General features: G+C 31.6%; 1 protein-coding gene and 1 long non-coding RNA gene across 6 annotated transcripts in view; one reads left to right on the top strand and one right to left on the bottom strand.

Moving 5' to 3' along the window:
* Nucleotides 1-12967, top strand: part of LOC126888763 (activated Cdc42 kinase-like) — a 1045651-nt gene that overhangs the window by 762409 nt on the left and 270275 nt on the right. The gene's annotated exons all lie outside the window — the stretch shown is intronic.
* On the bottom strand, nucleotides 4814-7959 carry LOC126888767 (uncharacterized). The gene is made up of 2 exons (XR_007699627.1): nucleotides 6275-7959; nucleotides 4814-5754 (listed from the first exon to the last, which is right to left on the bottom strand). It is a non-coding gene; the product is annotated as an uncharacterized LOC126888767 (long non-coding RNA).

Raw genomic sequence — 12967 nt, 5'->3', positions numbered from 1 at the left:
AGAAATAATTCTAGACCATGGCCTGCACACACCGAAAATCATTTACCATTGCAAAACACGGGCCAGGAAATCCTACACTTCTTAATAAGTCTGCATATGGTACATACAGGGTGGGGCATTAGTGTGACAAAGTCCAATTACTCGTTTGTCGTAAGAGATACGAAAAAAAGTTATTTAGGTAAAAGTTGGGGCACAGATAGGACCATAATTTAAAAATATTTTCAAATATACAGGGGCGTGCGTATTGACAGAGTGACACAAACTTATGTTTTTTTAAATGGAACACCTTGTATATTTTTACATTTTTGGATTCTTCTTAATGTTTTCTTTCTTAAAATATAGGGTTTTGTAATATTATACGAGGTAGTTTAAAAGATTTTACGTTTTTTTGAAGTTATACTTCTTTACCGGCGACAGAGGGTGAATTTTTATATGGTAAAACCTAGCGACCGGGCGCATGCGCATTATAACTTTGTTCTGATTGGATGTTCAAATGACATGTCAAAAATTATTCAATATGGCGGCTGTGGCACAGCTGTAGTTAGATTATTTATGGTTGTTGCGTTTTAAAATTTGTGTGAAAAGAAACAACAAACAAAAGTTAGTTAATAGTTATACTGCCTTTTTAAATAGTTTTCATATACCTATATTTATGGACTTTTGGACTATTTTGGACAAGGAAAACTCATTCTAATTTGGTAAGTAGTTTTTATTATAATCATATTGTAATTATACATTTGGATTAGGTTGAAATACATACATTTATTTTCTCAAGAATGCGGATTTTAGAGAGAAATCCCAAATTAGGTTCGATTTTTATTTTTAAATTATGATTTTTTGGCGTAGATTTATTTATCTAGTAGGTATGTAATGCTTTGATTTACATATTTAATTTGATTACCAACAAAAGTTCTACCAATCTTTATCTAATATATTGTTTTCTTACTGTTTTGTTATATTTTTATATTTTCTTCCACAAAATTTAAACTACGTAATTTAATTTTCAAAACAACTGTCAAACAGTAAAACGTTCAATTACCGTATTTTTCCACATGATAAATAATGTGGGATTGGACGAGTGAGTCTACGCTTCGATTATGAGTCAAAGCGCCACGAAATTCACGGGTTCAATTCCCGATGCAAGTTTTATTTTTTTATTTTTTTATGCATGTTATGATTGTAAGTATATTTGTTATATAATTTTTTTTTTCAGAAAATGCGTATTTAAAATTTTTGCCAACACTTATTATCGTTCAGAAATCATTTTTTCTTTGTGTCATTTTTCAATGTGTTTGTGTGCGTTTTATTCTTTTATTTTTTTAAAATTTTTGGTATTGTCTTAAAAATCACATAATATGTAGTAGAAGTATAACTTGTTACGTGCGTACAAAGTACACACACATTCTTTTTTGTTAATTTCGTAGCAACATTTACAGCCTGTAGAATTGTAGTGATTTGACATCAAATTTTTATTTTATGTTCAAACGATTTTTAATATAGTCTACTATTGTGAAACAATAACAGTATAGCGAAATGTTTAATTTTAGTATACAGGGTTGGTCGAAACGCGGAATGAGTATTTTCTGAGTTTTTTTTTAAATAGAACACCCTGTATTTTATTATTGTAATGAAATTATATTTCATGGTACTTTTTTTTCTTAAGCATTCCCTATACCTAAATGCTTTAATTTGTAAGTTATTCGTGATTCTTTAAGCCAAACATTAATTGCAACAAAAAATTTTATTAGGTGGCCGTGAAAATATTCAATCAAAAATAATTTTTCGAAAAAAAGACATCATAACGTAGCCTGGTCCTTAATTTATTAATATTGGACGAAATATCCAAATAAATTCGTAGTTAAGATTGTTGTTGCGCAACATATTAATAAAAACATACAATATTCTACCTAGTCGGCTATGACACTAAATTTGTTTAAAAATTTGACATTTAACTATTTTTATAGTTCCAGTTGCTTTGTTACCATTACTAATATGGATTTTTCTAATGAGGAACTGATTAATAAGGTTTTCGTGCTAGTGGAGTATAACAAAAATGTGCTACTAGCAATAAGAATTTTTCATTAGAAATTCCCTGATGGACAACAACCAAGAAGAGAAACGTTTGAAAATATACTAGAACGGTTTCAACGGACTGGACCCTTAGATTATGATAAATCTGATAGAACAAAAACTATTGTAAATGAAGAAAACAGGAATTAAATGTAATACTTAGTGTCACTGAGGATCTGCATATTAGGACAACCGTTCTTACAATCTAAGTATCTAGTCTGTTAAAACCGTTTTAGTATACTTCTAAAAGTTTCTTTTCTTATTTGTCGTCTATCAGGGAATTGCTGATGATAAATTTTTAATGTAAGTAGCTCATTTTTGTTACACTCTCCTAACACAAAGCCATTTAATCAGTTCCTCATTAGCAAAATTAATATTGGTAATGGTAACAAATCAACTGGAACTATATAAATAGTATAATGTCAAATGTTTAAGCAAATTTTGTATCATAGCCAACTAGGGAGAATTTTGCAGGTTTGATTAATATTTTAAGCACCAACAACCTTAACTACGGATGTATTTGGATATCCCATCCAATATTAATAAATTAAGGGTCAGGCTAGATTATTATGTATTTTTTTTCGAAAAATTATTTTTGATTGGATATTTTCACAGCCACCTAATAAAATGTCACGTAATTTTTGTTATAATAACTTACAAAGTAAAACACTTAGGTATAGGGAATGCTTAAGAAATAAAAAGTACCATAAAATATCATTTCATTACAATACTAAAATACATTCCATTTCCATTTAAGAAAACTCAGAAAATACTCAATCCAAGTTTCGATCCACCCTGTATAATAAAATTAAACATTTCGCTATACTGTTAATGTTTAACAAAGTAGACTATATTAAAAATCGTTTGAAAGTAAACAGAAAATTTGATGTCAAATCACTACAATTCTACAGGGTGTAAATGTTGCTACGAAATTAACAAAAAAACGTAATTATCTTTTAAACTACCTCGTATAATATTACAAAACCCTATATTTTAAGAAAGGAAACATTGAGTAGAATCCAAAAATGAAAATATATACAGGGTGTTCCATTTAAAAAAACATAAGTTTGTGTCACCCTGTCAATACGGACGCCCCTGTATAGTTGAAAATATTTTTAAATTATGTTACTGTGTGCCCCAACTTTTACGTAAATAACTTTTTTTCGTATCTCTTACGACAAACGGTTAATTTGACTTTGTCACACTAATGCCCCACCCTGTATGTAAAAAAGTATAAAAATTTCAAAAATATTATGTATATAAAACACAGTCGCAAAATCGTATTAACTGCACCATTTATAACTTAACTAGCTTAACCGATTTTCATAATTTTTTTTGTTGAATTTATCTCTGTGCGGAGCAGTGGAGACACGTGAATTTTTCTAAAGTGTTACCAAATCCAGATGTAAAAAATATTGTTTAAAAGAACCTCGTAAATATGTCAGTGGAGGATCTACGGGGAGGGAAAAGGAGAAATTCCCCCAGTAAAGGAGCTAGGACAGTTCTGGCTATTTTGCCATGTAAAATCCCATAAGAAATCGCTGAGGTCCATTCTGGACATTTTGAATCTTTTTGGGCAAAGTAAGAAATCGCGAAAGTCCATGCTGGTCATTGTTGTCTCGGTGTCGTAACACAAAAAACAAACGCAAAGTAAGAAATTGCTAAAGTCCATGTATCTCACATCGCAAAGTACGAAATCGCCAAAGTCCATTCAGGTTAATATTGTCTCACATAGCAAGATACTAAATCGCTAAGGTCCATTGTGGTCATTATTGTCTCGTTATGCTAACAAAAAACAAACGCAAAGTAAGAAATCGCTAAAGTCCAGTGGTGGGGCGGGGGGCGCTGGGGGGAGGCGCGATGGCTCGTCCAATCGAGACGTATGATAGTTGGAACGGTGAGGATGTAATTAATACGTTAACATAAAAACAAACGCGCTGTTTCATAAACATAAGAGAAATCGAATGAATGGCGATTGGCTAACAGAGAAAAAACAAACATGACAACATAGTCAAAGGAGCAATCTTCGTTGCTATTGAGCCTATTTTAACGAGTCAAATTAATGGGTGAAAACGGTTTAACGCTACCGGTTAAAACTTGGAACTATGTTCAAGCCATCTAGCTGTAACAAAAAGAAGAAAACTTCTGTTGGAGTGAAAGTAAAAAGAAAGATATAGGTACTCCAACAGAAGTAAGGAAAAAAAAAGAAAAGACTGGGTAACTAAATGTAAGCTATGGGACAAATATATGAGACATAATATGTAGAGAGATGGGCTGTATAAAGAAAAGGGTGACGTGGCTTCTAGGTTGAAGCCGAAGTAAGAAAAATAAAAAAAAAATACTACTAAAGTGCAGTAGTACTGAAGAAAGGGGGATTAGAAGGGATAGAAGTAGAAGTGGGAAGAGACAGAGGCAAACTGAATAGAGTTGGCTAGCAAGAGATGCAAGAAAACCACTTGACACTCAAGGATGGATACGGCTCATTTGCATGCCTGTCGAAGAACAGTAGCTCTATGTAGATAGTAATGATGACCAAAAGGTGAAATAATAAAATAAGAATAAGGTACTGAAAAGGAATAAGATGAATAATTTCTAAAGACGAACAAGATAAATAAATCTAACAAATCATGGGCGCCATGAAAATGATCTTCGATCATTTTCCCAGGTATCTTATACTGCTGTCAAATATTAAATATATCAAACCTGTAATAATGAACATAAAGGAATAATAAAATAATTGATATACAAAATAAATACATATTTATTAAAAATAACTACTAGATTTTTGACAATCTCTGAGTTACACAAAGTGTATATCATGTGACTCTAAAATGACATAAGTTATACAAAAAGTTATCTCTAAGATAACAACAATAATGTTATCTGTTACAAAATTACAGGTATAAGTACCTCTCACTAACATATAGGGTACAAAATTACATAAGTCTTCTACCAAATGGTTATAGTACACCTGCTACGTACAACTAAAGGAAACTGACAAAGATGAAAATACTACAAATAATTAGGCCCAAGCCTCACTAAGGGAAAATACAATAATGAATAAATAAAGTTAAATATACAATTGACTAAAGTAGAAATGAAGTTGAGATAAATACCGACGATGACCTAAATTAACCGAACAAATGGAATAAAGCGAATAATAGTAAAATATTTGGGAAACAAGCTAGTAATATTAAAAAATAAATTTACCCGAATTACATAAACCAATAATAAAGTATTAAAAACCTAATTTTCTCTAGGCTTATTCCTGTGCACAAGAAGTTACCGTAGATACAAAGTTTGGGAACCAAATACCATAGTATACAAATATGTCATATAAAAACAAAGGTACGCTAAATCTGAAAAAAAAATAATTAATAAACATAATGTATCAAATAAATGTCTGATATATAAAAACCATAGTTACTTAAAACACAACACTAAATGTTCCCAAACGACTCCTAAAGAGGTTGCTGCTGCATCCTCAGAAATGAGCATCAAGATGATGCGGTCCCATGCCCTCCGTAGGCCCAGGTGGCAGGACGAAAAGGAGCTGGAATACTCCCAAAAAGCTTGTTCCCAAAAATGACTTACTCCCCATGTTGACTTGACTGTGGCTGTGGTGGTTTCCCTAGGTGGTCAAAGAAGGGGCTATGACTTCATCTTATGGTTTCTCCCAAATGGCTAAAAACATTCCCAGTTTTATTTCCCATTTTAGACATTAGCAAAAAGTAAAGGGAAGAAGAAATAATTGAGGAAACTTTTTAGAAGCATTAACATAGAAAAACCGATCATTAAAATGGAACAAAAACTAATCTCAGGTAACCTTGAACTATTTTGAGTGTGAAAACATGAACAAATAATGATGAATGTGAAATTTGAATATGATTTATCTGAGGGAATATCTGTAAAAATATATAGAATTTATAAAAATATTGGATGTTCAATAAATTTAAAACCTACAGAGAAATGATAATTATTTCCAATATTAATTGAGAATTGCATATGTTTGGTTATGTCTAACCAAAAAATATATTAATATATAATTTTCCTTGAATGAATATTCAATAATCGAAATAATCTACATAAAATCCAAATAATGAGTTGACTAAGAAATTTAACAATGAACCTAATATATCAAATGTTCCATCACAAAAAAACCAGGCTATATAAAAAAAATATTATGAAAAACTAAATATTTTACCGGGTTGATTCTTATCCAGATTCCATGAGGTGTTGAGTTACACATATGTTTCCATACTCCAGGCTCCAGATAACTTTTCACTTGGAAATTAACAAAAATGATTTAAATAGTTGAAATTATCAACCCGCCATTGGTATAACCGATTCGAACCACAGCTCACAGTCAAGTCAAGAGCATTACTCTCTCATTCAGCGAGGAAGACGTCAAACTCTCACGGAACACGAATTAAATGACAAGGAACGGTTCAACTATGTTCCGTACAGTGTGACGTCACATGAGAAGTCCTTTACGAGAAATTAAAGAATTTAAATGGGAGGTCAAAAGAAAATAATTTTAAAAATAATTAAAGCGCTAAAAATGATATTATAACGGGTGGACCGTTACAATCCCCTCCTACTCGGGAAAAAAATTTATTTTTAAACAAAAAAATTTTTTTTTTCTAACTTAAAATATTAACAACTAAATTTACAATAGTCTAACAATCCACGTTGATTCGCAAGATTACCAAGGAGCATAAACTAATGGTCAAGGAAAAATAAATCAATACATGACTCAAACTCATACTAAAATGTTACTATGTTACTCTCTGCTACCAAATATTAACACATTATTGCTTAAAAGTCAAACAAAACTAAATATTGCAGTAAAGTTCATAATAATGCTAAGTGTCGAATTGAGCACTAAAACCAAAATTGAACTATCCATGGACATCAGATTTATAAAGGATATATCCAAGGACGGAACAACCAGGAAAAGGTGTGAGCCAATTCGAACCATATCACAAGAAAATATATCAAAGTGAATAAAAAAATCAGTAACTAAAATAAGTAAAGAATTGAACACTTTATCCAAAACTGAACTAACAATGGACACCAGATTCATAATAGTATATCCAGAGAAGAACAATCAGGAAGATTTATGGAACAATTCTCACTAATGCCAAATAATACCAATACTGAACATACCAAAGGAATCCAAAACTCAATAACCAAAATAAATGTGGAATCGGACACTTAATCCAAAGTCGGACTATCAGTGGACACCAGATTCATAAAAGGCATATCCAAAGAAGAACGACCAGGAAGATTTATGGACCAATTCACACCAATACTAAACCACATAAACAGATCAGGTCTACGTACACCCACATCCGGTAATACGAACCTATCCAACTAAATACACAAAATAAATGAAGAATCGGACACTTATCCAGAATCGGACTATCAATGGACACCAGATTTATATAGGAGTATACCCAAAGAAGAACGATCAGGCAAATTTATAGACCAATTCTTACTAATACTAAATAAACTAAATTATTGGATCCAATGGTAACTAATACTGAACAAAATAAATAAATTAGGTCTACATACACCCTCATCCGGTAATATGAACCTATCCAAACTAAGTAATCAAAATAAGTCAGAATAAATTACTAACAGACTAAGTAACAGAGATGTAACCAAACTAAATCAAAGGTAAGATAAATACCTAAAGTGTATTGACTAGAATATTATAGAAACTACATAAACTTAATTCGTGCTGGTATTCGCGAACTATAGCATGTTGCTACAACAGATGTATGAGAATAGCCAGACACAGATAAAGTACTAATAATGTAAGAATAAGTAAGAAAGGGAAAAGAATAAATGGTGAAGTAATAAGTTCTATGACACCATGATAAGTGATAGGCAAAAAAAATATGTGATAGGTGATAGGAAAAAAAAAATAGGATAAGTGATAAGAAAAAAAAATTGACGAGAACGAGCAACAAGTTTTAAATAAAACTGCAGATTCATGCGTTCTCACATACATGGAATTATTCAGGAAATGTTCCAAAATCTAAATAACAAAACTAATGCCTAAGGAAAGGAATGGGAATATACTCAAATGAACAACTCATTTGTCTAAACACCTCAAATACTAAATTAAGGGATCTACGATGTATAGGGATAGTCAACAAACAGACATACTATGAAGTACGAGACGTAACATCAACTAAACACTTCCCTATCAAATGGTAAAAATGTAACTGGAATAATTGGACTAATTACAGAAGAATGGTTAGGAAATGTGGCCAACATTTCCTGACCAGAAATATTATGATGAAAAAAAACATCTGCGTACTCAGCCATGAAAGACATAGATCACGAAGTCAATCGAACAGCAGTGATCAGTTGCTGAGCAACAACCTCGAACCCACGCATTCACAAATCAGAGTATCAACAGAGTAATGACAAACTAGTCCAAAAGAAGAAATCAATACATACATCACCCATACATACCTACATCATTCATACATACATACATTATCCATACCTACATACATCATCCATACATACATACATTATGCATACAACCACATACCATGCATACATTCAGACTTAGAGACTTAAGAATCCGTACATACCTCAAACTTCCAAACTAATTTCAGAATCATAGTGTGTAGGATATAAGGATATAAATTATTATAAAGTGTTTAAGATATTGGAGACAAATGTTAATAGAGTAACCCAATAACAAATTATAAACCACAACATCTTTACACTATGGCAAATCCAAGAACAAGATATAGAAATAATATAAAAAAAAAGTAATCAAATATTCAACATAATATAACGCATAACCTGAGATATGGTAGTGTAACATAGTTCCATCATAATATCCATATTAAACAAGAGTACTTGTATGAGCTTTCCTATCCAACTATATAAATATATAATAAGTTAACAACCCTACTAACTTAGGGGTTAGGTGTGCAAAACTAAACAAAAATACAAGTGAAGCTATTATTAATTGTGTAATCCTACTGACAGGATCAGCAATCAACAATATTGACTCATACTAATAATTAAAATGCATCATGTATAATACCAAAAAAAAATAAACTCATACATAAAGTACTACATAATACTTAAACCAATAAGTAATAAATTCATAAATAAAGTCATCAACAACAAAGCCAAAGATGAAATCAAGCAATGTATGTAGGTACCTGCATTATCGGATGATAAAAAAAATATCAGACTAAAATTTCTAACCATACTAGAGATTGAGCTAAGCTAAAGACAAACAGAAGAAGAGATTAGCTTGAACAACACTGTTAAGGTAATCTTCTTCTGAAGATTGTTCTATAACTTAATAGAAAAATAGTATCAATGTTTCCTAACTAATAAAGAATTTATATTTGAATCTCAACCTAAAGTATCTGATTCATATAAGCATTAGGTATATTATGGTACTCACACTGGTATAATATTACCAACATTAACAAAACTAGAAACTGAGATGGATAATGGAACTACTTTATCATACAATATTTATAATTGTTATGTTTAACACTACCAATTAAAGAAAAATAATTTGGATGACCATCTGTAATCATCCGAACCATGCGAATTCAACGTATCATGTATAGAAGTTATTTTCTGGACTGATATTGCTTTGTGGTGTGTGCCTGTCTTACCAAAGAACCCAAATATCAAAAATAACAAATATAAAATATAATCTAAAGTTTGTAAGACAAATATACATATGGAGAAAATATTAGCGACACACCAACAAATCAAAAATGCCAGTAAAATATATAAAAATCAAATCAATAAAGTAAATAAAGTACCTAAATCCTGAAAATAATTTCTAGTTAGGTGTAAAATATAACCATACTAGAAAAAAAATATGCATATAGTCAACGATTTATTGTACGTGCAAACATACTACCATTGGTAGAAGGAATAAAAATTTATACTAATAGAACATAATGTCAGTTATGTATACTCAATCTAAATACATAAATAAGTTTCCAATAAAAATACAAAATCCAAACTAAGATATGAGCTGTACCACTAAAACTAAAATGAGGTATCGAAATAAACTAATCAAAACCAAAAGCAGCATAAGTCTACCTGTTTAGTATTCGTAAAGTTTTAAAGACCAAAAATAAATCAGAAGTAACATGTATACAAAGATATCAAAAAGTTAATAAAACAGAAAATTCCAATAAAAGAAATTTGAACTAAAAGAACTACTGTCTTAGAACCATAAAACGGTTGCCCCACGTTGGGCGCCAGTGTAACAAAAAGAAGAAAACTTCTGTTGGAGTGAAAGTAAAAAGAAAGATATAGGTACTCCAACAGAAGTAAGGAAAAAAAAAGAAAAGACTGGGTAACTAAATGTAAGCTATGGGACAAATATATGAGACATAATATGTAGAGAGATGGGCTGTATAAAGAAAAGGATGACGTGGCTTCTAGGTTGAAGCCGAAGTAAGAAAAATAAAAAAAAAAAATACTACTAAAGTGCAGTAGTACTGAAGAAAGGGGGATTAGAAGGGATAGAAGTAGAAGTGGGAAGAGACAGAGGCAAACTGAATAGAGTTGGCTAGCAAGAGATGCAAGAAAACCACTTGACACTCAAGGATGGATACGGCTCATTTGCATGCCTGTCGAAGAACAGTAGCTCTATGTAGATAGTAATTATGACCAAAAGGTGAAATAATAAAATAAGAATAAGGTACTGAAAAGGAATAAGATGAATAATTTCTAAAGACGAACAAGATAAATAAATCTAACAAATCATGGGCGCCATGAAAATGATCTTCGATCATTTTCCCAGGTATCTTATACTGCTGTCAAATATTAAATATATCAAACCTGTAATAATGAACATAAAGGAATAATAAAATAATTGGTATACAAAATAAATACATATTTATTAAAAATAACTACTAGATTTTTGACAATCTCTGAGTTACACAAAGTGTATATCATGTGACTCTAAAATGACATAAGTTATACAAAAAGGTATCTCTAAGATAACAACAATAATGTTATCTGTTACAAAATTACAGGTATAGGTACCTCTCACTAACATATAGGGTACAAAATTACATAAGTCTTCTACCAAATGGTTATAGTACTACTGCAAAGTATTTTTTTTTATTTTTCCTATTGCGGCTTCTCAACGTAGAAGTCACTTCACCCTTTTCTTTACACACCCCACATTCTCTTCTTTTCAGCCACAACTATTTAGTTACCTAGTCTTTTTTTTTTCCTTACTTCTGTTGGAGTACCTATATCTTTCTTTTTACTTTCACTCCAACAGAAGTTTTCTTATTTTTGTTACATTGGCGCCCAACGTGGGGCCAGGTGGCAGGACGAAAAGGAGCTGGAATACTCCCAAAAAGCTTGTTCCCAAAAATGACTTACTCCCCATGTTGACTTGACTGTGGCTGTGGTGGTTTCCCTAGGTGGTCAAAGAAGGGGCTATGACTTCATCTTATGGTTTCTCCCAAATGGCTAAAAACATTCCCAGTTTTATTTCCCATTTTAGACATTAGCAAAAAGTAAAGGTAAGAATAAATAATTGAGGAAACTTTTTAGAAGCATTAACATAGAAAAACCGATCATTAAAATGGAACAAAAACTAATCTCAGGTAACCTTGAACTATTTTGAGTGTGAAAACATGAACAAATAATGATGAATGTGAAATTTGAATATGATTTATCTGAGGGAATATCTGTAAAAATATATAGAATTTATAAAAATATGTTAAATAAGTCCGTATGAAATAGACAATCCCTATGGCCCAGAAATAACAAACGAAGAAGTAACTATGGCCATTAAGCGGATTAAAGATGGGAAATCACCAGGACCTGATGAGGTGCATGGTGAAATTTTAAAGCTATTAGAGGCACAACAAATTACAGCTCTTACGAAGTTATTCAACAACATATACGAGACTGGTTACTTACCAAAAGACTAGCTACTATCAATATTCATTCCACTTCCCAAAAAAGCCAACGCTAGAAAATGTGAAGAACATAGATTAATTAGTTTGATGAGCCATGTACTTAAAGTACTCCTTACTATCATTCACTCGCGCATATACACCAAATTAGAAGAACAGCTGAGTGAAGTTCAATTTGGATTCAGATTAGGACTCGGAACGAGGGAAGCACTTTTCAGCTTGCAAGTTCTAATACAGAGAGCCAAGGATGTCAATTGCGATGTGTATGCATGTTTCATAGATTTCGAGAAGGCATTTGATAAAGTCCCACATGGAAAACTAATCGATATCCTAAAAACATCAGGACTCGATGGTAAGGATATAAGACTCGTTTCAAACTTATATCTCCAACAAAAAGCAACAGTTCGATTCGAAAATGAACTGTCCGAAATCTTCACGGTTGAAAAAGGAGTCAGACAGGGTTGCATACTGTCACCAACATTATTTAACATATACTCTGAAAACATCTTTAGAGAGGCCTTGGACGAATCAGAAGATGGTATTGCAGTAAATGGACAACTTATAAATAATATTAGATATGCAGACGATACAGTATTGCTGGCGGATAGTGCGCAGGGGCTCCAAAGGATCATGGATAATGTTGTAGAAGCATGTAACAAATACGGCCTAAAACTAAACTGTAAGAAGACAAAAATAATGATCATTAGTAAAAACACCAACATAAACGCCCAAATTACAGTAAACAATACACCTCTAGAGAGAGTACAGAAAATATGCTACCTGGGCTGCAACATTAAGGATACTTGGGATCATAGCTACGAAATAAAAACTCGTATTGAAAAAGCCAGAAGCTCTTTTAACAGTCTTAAGAAAATTCTCTGCAACTTGTCTTTAAGTATCAATATACGCATAAGAATTCTTAGATGTTACGTCTTTAGTGTCCT

This window comes from Diabrotica virgifera, chromosome 7 (genome assembly GCF_917563875.1).
Source record: "Diabrotica virgifera virgifera chromosome 7, PGI_DIABVI_V3a".
Classification (NCBI taxonomy): Eukaryota; Metazoa; Arthropoda; class Insecta; order Coleoptera; family Chrysomelidae; genus Diabrotica; species Diabrotica virgifera.
Note: the sequence above shows the minus strand (reverse complement) of the source record. Positions and strands in the feature narration are given on the sequence as shown.